This window comes from Grus americana, chromosome 2 (assembly GCF_028858705.1).
Source record: "Grus americana isolate bGruAme1 chromosome 2, bGruAme1.mat, whole genome shotgun sequence".
NCBI lineage: Eukaryota > Metazoa > Chordata > Aves > Gruiformes > Gruidae > Grus > Grus americana.
The window spans coordinates 120,062,437-120,074,809 of record NC_072853.1 but is presented as its reverse complement, the minus strand read 5'-3'; the positions used below and the strand labels follow the sequence as shown (position 1 = coordinate 120,074,809).

The window sequence follows — 12,373 nt, the reverse complement described above, 5'->3', positions numbered from 1 at the left end:
AAGCACCTGAATTTTCAATGAAAGCACTTTGTAAGGTTTAAGGCTCTTGCAAATAGACTTGACCAGCAACAGCTGTGAAGCTAGGATACTATACTTCGTGCTTGGGAAATTGAACCATTTGGAGTTTGTTTGGAAAATAAACCAACTGAAAGTCAGGAATGAAGGAAAGGAAATACTGCAGCTTAAAATTATGGAATAGTTGTCCTGATATTCAACATAATTTAGATTTTTGTGTTTATATGAGAATTGCTTTGTGAGATGGAAGAAACAGTATGTAACATCATGTTTTGACTGTACATATTTTTGCTTTTCAACTCTATTCCATTTTTGTCACATTAGTTCTGGAACTATGAAGGCTTATGTAAAAGGAACAGCTTCTGCATGCCTGTATGAAAGGTTAAATGCCTTTTTATCTTAGAGTTCATACAAATAAATGGAATATGTGTTTAAGTGTGGTATTTTAAATAGAACTTGATTCTTGGTGATGTGGTCAGCTGACCCAATTTTTTTGTGTTTGAATAATCACTGTAACTCAGTTTTTAGTCATGGATATGGCCGCGAAATGACAGGCAGTTTCCATTCCAAATGCATGGTTTGTTGGCTGAGCTGTGAGGCTTCTTTTAGCTTAAAGTGACCTTGTCAGTTCCAAGGTCTTTTGGGAACGTTTGAGGAGTCAGCTGAGTTTTTGGGAGGGAGAAATGAGAGGGCTGAGAAAAATAGAAATAAGACTGGGGCCCTTCTAATTGGCTGTGAGATACCTTTAATCCTGAATTACTTCCAGCTGTTTCTAGAATTGTCTGTAGGTCAGAGAACTAGTTAATGGTGACCATCAACAGATACTTTTGTAGTATGCCTTAAGTTTGCTCAGCTCAACTGCTGTGTAGTTGCTAAAGGTTAATATTCTGAAAAAAGAAAACAGAAAGAAGGGGAGAGATGGTCTGCATGTCCCTATTCCCTTGAGAAGACAAGCAGCAGGATTAACACTGAGGTCACTTTCAGTCAGGTACACTTCTACATAAAATAGCAGAAAGTTACTCCCTGTCCCTCCTCCCTTGTGTTCGGGGTTTAGAGTTCTTTAACTGGTTAGTTTATAAACCGGCCACTCTTTTGACTGCCACGCAGGTATTAGCTTGGTAGGTAGACCAGAAACTCTACTCATCACCTAGATGTGTTCCTGGTAGCATAACTCTGTTTTCCAGGCCTCTTGCAGAAGGTTCTTTCTTGCAAATTGTTCTGTTGGCTATGTGCTGTCACCTTTCCCCTCCCTCCCCTGGTAACAGGAAGATGTTAACTCTTTTATGTCTTTCTGTTTCTGACTACAAGCTGAGACAACCAACTTTTCATGAATCAGGGTGCCTTCTTGATTATGGTTCCTTGAAAGGCGAGACAGACTCCATCTTCCTTTTTTAATTTTTAGAAGTAGTTTTTGTTAAATGGAGGTAAGTGCATGTCTTCCTGCCTCACTCTTTCAAGTCTGCTGTAGTTTCTGAATCTTTTTCTTCTTGCTTAGCTGTCAGCCAAGTGTGGTTTCCTGATTGATCCTATAATGCTTTTTTATGTATTAGCCATTCTGCAGCAGCAAATTCGTACTGTTTGTAATTTGGAGACTGCATGGTAAGACTTGTGGTAGAAACGGTGGGGTTTTTTTGGTTGTTTGGTTTCTGTTTCCTTAGGTTTTTTCTCTTTAAATAGATTTTTCTGAGTTTCAGCTCTTTAGCTGTGCTTTTTAAAGGTGTCAAAGGGCATTGACTGGAAGTTAGGAGTTGGTCTCATACTTACTGTGTAAAATCTGTCAGTAGTATGTGCTTATATGTAGCATGTACCTTTGAAACAAGCAGGAAGAGAAATACATGCAGAGGAATAAGGATTGTCAGAGGCTTTAATATGAACACTTTGTGTAACTCTGACAGGTTAACACTATTTACACTTTTAAACTGTTTGTGGGAGAGAAATTGCTCATATGAAGTCTGCATATACCATAATTTTTCTTCTGATGACGAGCCTTGATTCATCCTAGAGCAGGCATGTTCAAATCCAGCAGAGTAATCTATTTTCTTTTAGTCTAAGACTAACACCTACAGCCTATTGTAAAAGTCATCTGCAAAAATTCTTGCAAATAAAGGCTTGAACACAGTTAAAAAACCTGGGAAACTGAGTCATAGTGCTGTGTAGTGATGCTTTCTGAAACCTAACTAGCTAATGATAATGTAATTGGAGTTGACTCTGACATAACTTAAGCCTAAGAACAAATGATATGATGTGCACATTTTGCTATTTAACTTTCAAGAAGGCTATTGGTGCTCAAAGAATTTTGAATTCTTGCTGCCTTTTTTCCCCCGTTGTGGTTTTGTGGGTTTTGGGGGGGTTTTTTGTGGGTTGTTTTGTTTTGGTTTTGTTTGTTTTTCTTCCTATTCTGTTTGCTGGAAGTAGAGAGGCACTTCGGTATTCTCTGTCAGCAGCACAGTCTTTCCTGCCTGGGACCTGAGAGCAGATGTAATGTAGCTGAAGATGCATTGCACGTTCTGGTTGTGCTAAGCGTGTTTTCTTGGATACAGGGTTGGCTTAAACAGTTCCTGTCCCCAAACCACCCCAGAATTGCACCTGAGCAGATGTCTGTGGGAGTGCAACTAGAGGTATTTTAGGCAACTGGTCTGGATAGAATCCCTCCTGCCTTTTGTGGCAGAGGGGAGATGAGGGTTACTTTTTAGCTAGGTTACACCTCTGATCTGTTCTACTGTGTGGCCTAAAAGCAATTATGTTGGCATAACCGGGGGAATGAGCACTGCAGGGGTGGGCCTGGGTGACAAAAAACAGTGAGATGAAAAGTTTCCTTAAGCCAGTGTTACCTCTGAGTGGGGAACAGCACCCTAAAAGATGACTTCTTTCCCCCTGAATCTGATAGTAAAGCAATCCAAAACTCATAGTTGCTATAACTGAAATGTTATGCCTGGGCAAGTAGATGCTTCTGAATTTGTGCTAATTTGAGCAGAGAAGAGCAGATGAAATAGCACAATTGATCCATTGGAGGAAGGAAAAAAAAAGTGGTGTTTGTGAATGTTTCAAGAGTTGTTATAAAAAAAAAAAAGTTGCTGGTGGAGCACGTATTTTCTACACACTAATAGTATTAAACCTGAAAATAGATTCAGTAGCTGCTGTAGTAGATATTTTTTTCCAGTTATTACTTCATTTTGGTTTTTGTTAGCAAGATTTAAGAGAAAAGTTCAATGTAGCCTGACTTAGAGTTTCCACTGCTATTGCTTGTGGAGTTACTACATGTAAATGGGCAGAAGATGACTCAGGTCCCAAGGTTGTTGAGGAGTGGGGCAGCACTGTATGATACAGAAGTGGCACTCAGCTACTACATGTGTGAGGCAACTATCTTGTCCCATTTTTTTTCCTTTGGACTTTTCTTTTTCTTGCTGCTACCATTCATCTGAGAGCATAAAGAGGAATACAGATGTAGCACCATCTAGTGTTCCTTTTGCTAGAAAGGGAAACAAAGGCTTTTAAAGGTGTGTCTGCTGTAATTGCAATGTGGACCTGAATATTTCCAGTCAGGTGTTGATGGAAACAGAAGCTGGGGTTAGGGGCTTCCTTCTCTAACACCCCTCCATCCCATTTTTTATAAAGCAGGAAGGGCTGCAATCTTGACATGATAAAGCAGAGTGTCACCAAGTTGCTCAATAGTCCCAATTTTGTGAATTATAAAAGCTTCTTGGTCTGCCTTTTTTGTCCATCAGCTGCTGTCAGACAAATCCTGTCCTTCTGGAAATGGAGAGTAAAGTGAGGATGGAAATCTAAAATACCACTGGACTGTAGATTTGCTCTTGTGACAGATGTCTGGCTGCTAGAGTGTTGGGGGAGGTTGTGTTTGGTTGGTTTTTTCTTTGTTTCTCTTAAAATATGCATAACATTGAAAGTTAACTTACTGTCTGCTTTCTCATGTCTGAAGACTCGCTATTTGCAATGATTTTTGGCATGATGTACTTTGTAATTCAAGAACTAACTGCTTAATATGCCATGTAGGTTTCCTTCATCCTTCTCTGAAAAAGGAGAAAATGAATGGACTGTGATTTAAATTGCTTAGCTCCTTCATTAGTTTGCATGATTCTTTTGTTCGTTATACTGATTACTCTTTCTGAATGCATGTAGGAGTGTATTCTCTGACTGTTGTGTTCTGGGCAATTTCCTGATGGTTCTTGGGAAATGCTTTTTGGTGATAACCTGTTCTGTGTCTTATTTTGTTTGTAATTAACACAAGTAGATTTTTTTTTTTTTTTAACTAAAGTTACAGCACTGTATGGGTCAAACCATGAAATCCCCTTTTCTCACAGCTGGGAAGTATCGCTGAGAAGAGTTTGTGGTGTTTGACCTTGCAGGTAGTGTAACTTCTACCTTACTGCACTGACTGCAACGATGGGTAGTCATAACATCCAGAGAAACGGATGTTCTCTTGCTGTCAAGCCTCACGCAATCTCTTAGCAACAAAGACATTTGGGTACAGAAAGTTTTCTCTGTATTTTTGTCCTGCCTCTATCCTTATTCAGGCTTTAATTATGTTCTCATATGAAACAGAGCTTCTGTTCTCTTCCATCAAATGTTACCACTCTTCACGGCAACGTTAGCCAATTTTGACTGACCGATCCTACAGATACCCAGCATAATTTTGATCTTTGTTCCTGTAGTCACTTCATTTTAAAGTGTGCGCCTAGGGCCTATAGAATTTCCATTCCAGTTCTCCCACACCCCCCCACCCAAAGACACATGTTTATGTTGAAAGGCTGAATTTGTATTCTTTCTGTTCAGAGTCTGACAAAGCATGACTGCCCCAAGATAACTCCTTAAGGATTTTGGTAATACAGGTTGTTACTAGAATGCTTTACTCTTGTTATGCAGAAGATGGGAAAATACCAAATCTGTGGCTGGAGAGTATGGGCACAGCCACTCTCAGTAGTTTATTCTCAGCATAAGTACTCCCATCGTGCAGAACTGTTGTCCTAGGGATATATACATTCCTGCCTAGTTCTTTTAGTGTCTATTTAGTGTTGGACCCTGTCTGTGACTTGGTCTAAAACCTTTCTGAATCTGCTCATTGTGTTACCATGCAAGTTCATTGGTTTTTACTGGTTGTATGCAGTGGTTCTTACACCAATCTCCTACTGGTTTTTGCCAGTATTAGTTTTTCTAGTTATGCAGGATTTGGTATCAGTTCCTCATTCTCCTTACGATTTCATCTTCAGGATTTTGAAAAACTTCCATCATTTTCGCACCCTGGCCTTCTCTCCCAGCTTTCACAGTCTCTCCTTGAAAATTTGGAGAATGTGGGCTCTTAAGTCAGTCCATTTACTTTGCTATTGCTGTCACCAGTCTCATCCCATAAACTTGGTGTAATTATGGTCTTTTCTCGCTCTTCTTTCCTGCCACTTCCTACAAGCAGCCATTGCTAAATTCTGAGCACTCTTTCTTTCTCTAAAGCATGCCAGAAATGCTAATTCTATTAACATGAGATAGCTTCCTCAGCATGACTGGAACTATTCTATGAGCCTGACTTTAGTTCTGTCTAGCATACTCTAACAAAATGATCTTATTCTCTATGCCTGCTGCATCATTGCCTCTGAATTTTCTGGCTGTTTTTTGGTGGATTCTCAGTCAACTTCACTCACACAGCTTCTCTTCCCTCCTCCTCCTCCTTGCTTCCCATCAGTTTTTTCCAGCTCTTACCCTCTGCCACTAACTTAGTGATTTTCCTGATTCCTTTCCTGTAACAGGTTGTTAGGCTACCTCTTAGTCTGTATCCCAGGAATACTTTTTTCTTTTTGTGTTTTGATGGGTTTTTGTTTGTTTGTTTTTCCCAAGCAGTATTCTTTTACTACTGCTATGGTCCTTATCCAGCCCTCTTGCTTACTTATACTCTTCTTCCTAGTATGATATATTGTGTTTAGTGTAAACTGTCAATTCTAGAGTCACTGTGAAAGCAACTGCAGGCATTACTGAAGTCCAGTGTGATATTTTTTGATTTCCCTTGTTTGGGGAAGCACTTGTCATTCCTAAATGTGTACTTTTTTCAGGGTAGGGAAGTGCAAGAGCAGTAAGTATTCATCAGTATTCTGGGTTTGTTCTTTGGAGAAGGAACTCCTGAAAGCAAGTGCCTGGTGGATTTTTTGGGCGTGTTTTCTTTGTTTTGTTGTTTTCCTGTTGTGGTATACTTGAATAGTACTGGAAGACTAAAAAGCTACGTTTGATTACTGGTGTATTCCATAATTTACCTCCATAATATGCTGAGTACAGCTTTACCTTTCTCCCTCAATGTATGTGTATGTGTCTATCATTAAACAAAAAATTTTCCATTCAAAGTCAACATTTGTAAAGAGCAAATTACATAAGAATTAATTCTTGTGTTTCGCTTGTGACTCTAAAGCTTCGTTGACAGCCATTGTTTAGGAACTGGCACATTTTGTAGCTGGGCCGAACAACAAGCAAAAGCAGGACAATTGCTTTTCAGGGTTTTCTGTACTCAGTGATTTTATCAATGTTTTTTTTTTGAGGCATTCTCAGTCTGTCTTGGCAGCTGGAAGATCCTGATGGTTAATGAATGTGTTTATTCTTACTGCTGCTGAACAGTGTGTTGCCAGTATGTATTTGATACATGAATAGCTTTTGTTCTTCCTCTAGAAGAATAGCTGTGGTGGTGGAGTTTCCTTTTATTTTCTATTTAATGTAAAAATAAAGGCATGAATATGGCTGCATTTATCTACGAGGAAAAATGGTTCCATGCTGAAGCAAAATTCATTTAAATTTATGGCATAATGTATACTAGGGACCTACTAGTTTAATGGCCTCTCACCACCAAGAACTGTCTGACCTTTATATCCAGCAGGAATGTGTGTGTAGGGTGAAACCAAAGCAGGGAGACTTTAACCTAATAAATAATGACGTTCCTCACATTGGAACTGCAGTTTCTAGTGGTTTTATAGAACTGTAGAATGGTTTGGGTTGGAAGGGACCTCAAAGATCATCTAGTTCCAACCCCCTGCCATGTGCAGGGACACCCTCCACTAGACCATGTTGCCCAAAGCCTCATCCAACCTGGCCTTGAACACTTCCAGGGACGGGGCATCCACAATCTCTTCGGGCAACCTGTTCCAGTGCCTCAGCACTCTAACAGTAAAGAATTTCTTTCTAACATCTAATCTAAATCAGCCCTCCTTCAGCTTGAACCCATTACCCCTTGTCCTGTCACTACATGCCCTCGTAAACAGTCCCTCACTGTCTTTCCTGTAGGCCCCTTCAGGTACTGGAAGGCTGCTGTAAGGTCTCCCTGGAGCCTTCTTTTCTCCAGGCTGAACAACCCCAACTCTCTCAGCCTGTCCTCATAGGAGAGGTGCTCCAGCCCTCTGATCAGCTTCGTGGCCCTCCTCTGGACTTGCTCCAACAGCTCCATGTCTCTCCTGTACTGAGGCCCCCAGAGCTGGACGCAGTACTCCAGGTGGGGTCTCACAAGAGTGGAGTAGAGGGGCAGGATCACCTCCCTCGACCTGCTGGTCACACTTCTTTTGATGCAGCCCAGGACACAGTTGGCTTTCTGGGCTGCAAGTGCACATTGCTGGGTCATGTTGAGCTTATCTTTTTTAGCTTTGACGTTCCCAGCTTTGTCCCAATATTTACTTAGTGTGTTTAGCTAAGTCAACCTTTCTCCCAGAAGCTTACTTCTTCAATATGCTTTCAACTGCCAAATTTAAGTTGACTTTCCTACCAAGGAAGGTAACATGCTGGGAATACTATTGCTTTATGTACCCAAAAATGCAGGTGTAGGCTGAGTCCAATGACCTGTATGAGAAGACAGTTCCAAGGCATGTCCACTCCACAGACAGGCTTGGCCAGTGCCTGGTGTTGCTGAACTGAAGGAACAGCATTTTTTCATAGAATGGTTAGGCTTGGAAGGGACCTCAAAGATCACCTAGTTCCAGCTCCCTTGCTATGGGCAGGGATGCCTTCCACTAGACCAGGTTGCTCAAAGCCTCATCCAACCTGGCCTTGAACACCCAGGAATGAGGCCTCCACAACTTCTCTGGGCAACCTGTTCTGGTGCCTCACCACCCTCGCAGTAAAGAATTTCTTCCTTACATCTAGTCTAAATCTACCCTCTTTCAGCTTGAACCCATTACCCCTTGTCCTATCACTACACTCCCTTGTAAACAGTCCCTCTCCTTCCTGTAGGCCCCCTTTAGGTACTGGAAGGCTGCTCTAAGGTCTTCCTGGAGCCTTCTCTTCTCCAGGCTGAACAATCCTAACTCTCTCAGCCTATCCTCATGCTTTTTTTTTTTCCACTTCTGCTGGCAGCCTGGTCAATGTAATGATTTTTCCTGCACAACATTATTCTTTTGGATCATATTGAATGATCTGATCCTTCATACCAATTCTCCTTTGTAGTAAAGGAAGAATTGTGGTTATATTCTGTACAGCTCCCCCACCCTTGCACAAATCCTTTAAAACTTTTGGGGAGAAGGGACTTTTTCCAGTGATGAAGCTGGGTTTGTTCAGGGGGAAGAGGGTGGGAGAGGGGAAGAAAGGAAACTTTTGAAGTCTTTCTCTTTCTGTACCTATCCTTGCTCTTATAAGTGTATGTTTGTATGAATTAAAATATGAAATGGCAGATCTCTGGTGAGGTACTAGAACAGGTTGCCCAGAGAGGTTGTGGATGCCCCATCCCTGGAAGTGTTTAAGACCAGGTTGGATGTGGCTTTGGGCAAAGTGGTCTAGTAGAGGGTGTCCCTGCTTGCAGCAGGGGGGTTGGAACTAGATGATCTTTAAGGTCCCTTCCAACCCAAACCATTCTATGGTTCTATAACTGAAGTGACATATGGTATTATATAGAGATGATGATGAGTTTGGGTGCTTCATTCTTCTCCATGGGCTGGACTTCTCATCCAGAATTCCTTTTCTGTGATTCATTGTGCCCACTTGGCTACCATAAATACTGCCTGCCATTCCTGTCGTGCCCCACCTACACAAGGTGGGAAGTCCAGTTGAGATCTATGTGTGCAAGAGAGAAAGCGCTGTGGGTGGTACTGAGTTACACAGGTCAACTGAAGCCTTGCTGTGGCAGCCCAGAACGGGATTACCTGAGGTTGGCATGGGGTCTTTTATTTTCCCATGGAAGACTGGATTTTGTGCAGTACCCTCTATATTTAGAGGCAGAAGAATCATTGCATAACCAACTTTGGTTAAATGTGTGGCAGGACTTGCAATTCCAAAATCCTGTCATGCCAGTCAAGTTACAGAAGCTGCCATGGCTGTTTGAGGAGTCTGAGATTTAAAGGTATGAGACGGCTTTCTTATTGAAGAGCTTTTCTTCCAGCAGTTTGGCTTTGCAGCCAGCAATAAGACTTCTGATGTGTAGGATGCTAAGGTCATCTTTCCCTTTGGGCAAGTCAGTGAGTTGAGAGGATGGTGAATTTTCTTTTTATTAGAAGTAATTTTCTTTTCCTTAGAAGCTAATCACAGATGTTACATTAAAACACATGCATTGTGTGTATACATTCCTGAGTTCAGCAGTAGTATTAGTAAAACTCCAGTATAATTAGTCACATTCTGGGCATCCTAGAACTGAAATTGAATAGGAATATGGTGAGTTCTGGGGGTTTGCACATTGCAGGTGTATGTGCAGAGTAATTGTTAAATAATGTTCAAGATATACTTGTATTTCTGGACCACAGTCAATGCCTGTTTCTGTGTGGGCCTGTAGAGCTCAAATAATGGACAACTACCAGCTATGTTTCCCTCTTCAGTAGACGAGCTGGCAGCCTAATTGCAGAGCTGATGTTTCATATCTACCCTTTGGCATTTCATTTTTATGTGGAGCTGCTCACAACAGTAATGCCTAGTTCACTCCATTCCATGATCCTCTAACCGGACAGAAAGTATTGGGCCAATGAGGCGCTCGGGCTGCTTCAAGCAGCCAGGAAATATCTGCTGGAAAAGCATTTAGAGAAAGACCATATTTCTTGCTTCCAGCCATGGAATATGATTAGGATTTAGGTTTGTGGTCTGCTGAGAAAGAAGAATCCTACTGTAGTCATGGCTTCTTGGCTGGTTGTCGAGCTAGATTAGGTAACTTTTCTTGGAAAGGGTTTCCAGAATTTTCTCAGCTCAATGGAATGGGATGACTTTTCACATTATGGAGTTGCATACTTCTTCACCCTTTTAAAAACAGGGGGATACTGAATACATTGAGAACTTTAAACAGGGCACTTCCTACTTAAATAGTAGAAAATGTAATGTTCTCTTGTGTGAAGGTATACATACTATAGAATGTTATGTCTTTTTACATACAGGGATAAAAAATTTGCCAAGTGCTTACTGATCCTTGGCTTCTAAGAAGGGATGCAGACTTTCAGTTTGTGTTCTCTGTGTCTATATGCATCTCATAAAGCAAAAATAGCAGTCAAAATTCACTAGTACTTAGCATGAGATAGTCTCAAACTGATTAACTTTAATTTCTTGCATTACATGTGCCTGGAATTTAGTCTCCATGCAGTATTCCTGTCCTCCAGAGGACTTTCCTTTTACTTAACTACTAGGTAGCCAGCACTTGAACTGACCCTTTTCAGGTATTTTGTGCTTTTAAAAAAGAATAATGTGCTATTTATTAACCATCCATTTTCAAAGAGTTTTTAAGTTTCTCTGGTTTAAATTTTAGTGAGCTAAGTATCAAGGAGAAGTGTAGTGTGTGCAGGAGGGAAATGGGACAGGACTGAAACCAGGGATAGGAATAGGTGGCTCCATATTAGCCTGAAGAAGTCTTCCTGCTTTCTCCAGAGAGTTTCTTTGTTTCTCTCATCTTATCTTCTTCCTGTGCTCTTATCTACTTCCCTAACTGCTTCAAAAGGTTGTGACAATTTATGAATTTTTAAATCTGTTTTAAAAATGTATGAATGTTTAAATCTGTTGTGGAAAATGAAAGAATTTGCCTGCAAGTGACTACTGAGGCCTTTTTGGTTTAATTTAGACTGACCCCTTCTGGCTGTGGGTTGAGTACCAGCTGTTGGGTGGTGATGCAATGGAGTACCCTGGAAGGTGTTCAGGGTGGGGGTGTGTTACAAGCTTTGATCATCAGGTGTTTTGAAAGTTGCCAGGTAGACCAGCACTTCCCCAAAGTCACACCTAGAGTGTAGTTGTTTTGCTGGACACGCCGCTTCTGCACAGCAATTGTTTCCCTCTTCTCGGAGGAGGCACTTCAGGGTAGCACAGCTTCCCTGAGCTCTTTGCAAGGTGTTGGCCTCCCTCAGAACCACGACTGGAGCATCGTGCTCTGGGAACGATATCGTCTCTGGATAGTTTTCTTCTGGTCTTCCTTGTCTTGACTTGTGTTTTCTCGCCTTTCCCTTCTTGAGCGCAGGCCTGACCCTAGCATGGTTCATGGCAGAGTTGGGTTTATGAGAAACTGTTTTGCTCCACTTACAGCAATGGGCTGGAAATGAGAAACTGGCTAACAAAATGTCATGGGTGGTTTAGGGGCTGGGGTAATGAGGCACTTCTTAACACCAGGTGGCAGTATCTACTGCCAGCAGGTTCTGTAGGGATCTGGAAGCCCTTTTAACCTTGAAAGGGGAGCCTCTGCTTGAACACAAACCAGTAAGACAGTAAAGATTGAGGGTGGTTTGGACCAGAATTCAGAGAGATCAAAACTAAATATTTTATGTTCCTTGCAATGACTGTACCAATTAGCTATGCTGTATTGTGTTTCTAAAAATTCCTGGAGGTAACAGGCTTTGAGATTTGTAGTTTGTCTTCTCTGTTTTGTGTATATTTGGGGTGTGTGTATTTGTCCCATACCTCCTGCCCCTTGTCTCCTCTCTTTGTTTTAGATTCTTTTCTCTGAATTTATCACTATCTTTGTGTGAAGTTGATGCTGAAATAAGTGCTCCTTGTGTATCAGGCAAGCTAGGTTTCATTTCTGCAGTCAGATATGACCATTCCATCACAAGCTGTAAACAGGTGAAACCCAAATGCCTGGTAGGGAATGGGGTTTGACAGGTGAGCTGCTTTAGGTGACCAACTTGTTTGGAATGAGATCTTTAAATATGTCTACGTGTAGTTCATGTTGAACTTAACTTGGGTTGAAGTTAGTTCAGCTGAGGTTGAATTGCTTGGTCATGAGGTGCTGGCATAGTTCCTCCTATCCAAATAACACTGACAGCTAAATACATGTTTCATGTTGTATGGGAAATGACCTAATGTATTGCATGGCTGCAAGAGCACAGGATGAAAATGGCAGTGGGTGGCAGCACCATGTACAATGTCTTATGATCTGGGTGATGTTATGTGCGTGGAGGGGGAGTGACAGTCCTTCAGATGCTGTGCCCCTTTGATA

At 41.5% G+C, this 12,373-nt stretch overlaps 1 protein-coding gene across 5 annotated transcripts in view; it reads left to right on the top strand.

Moving 5' to 3' along the window:
- Window positions 1-12,373, top strand: part of TRAK1 (trafficking kinesin protein 1) — a 130,333-nt gene that overhangs the window by 48,490 nt on the left and 69,470 nt on the right. The window lies entirely within an intron of this gene.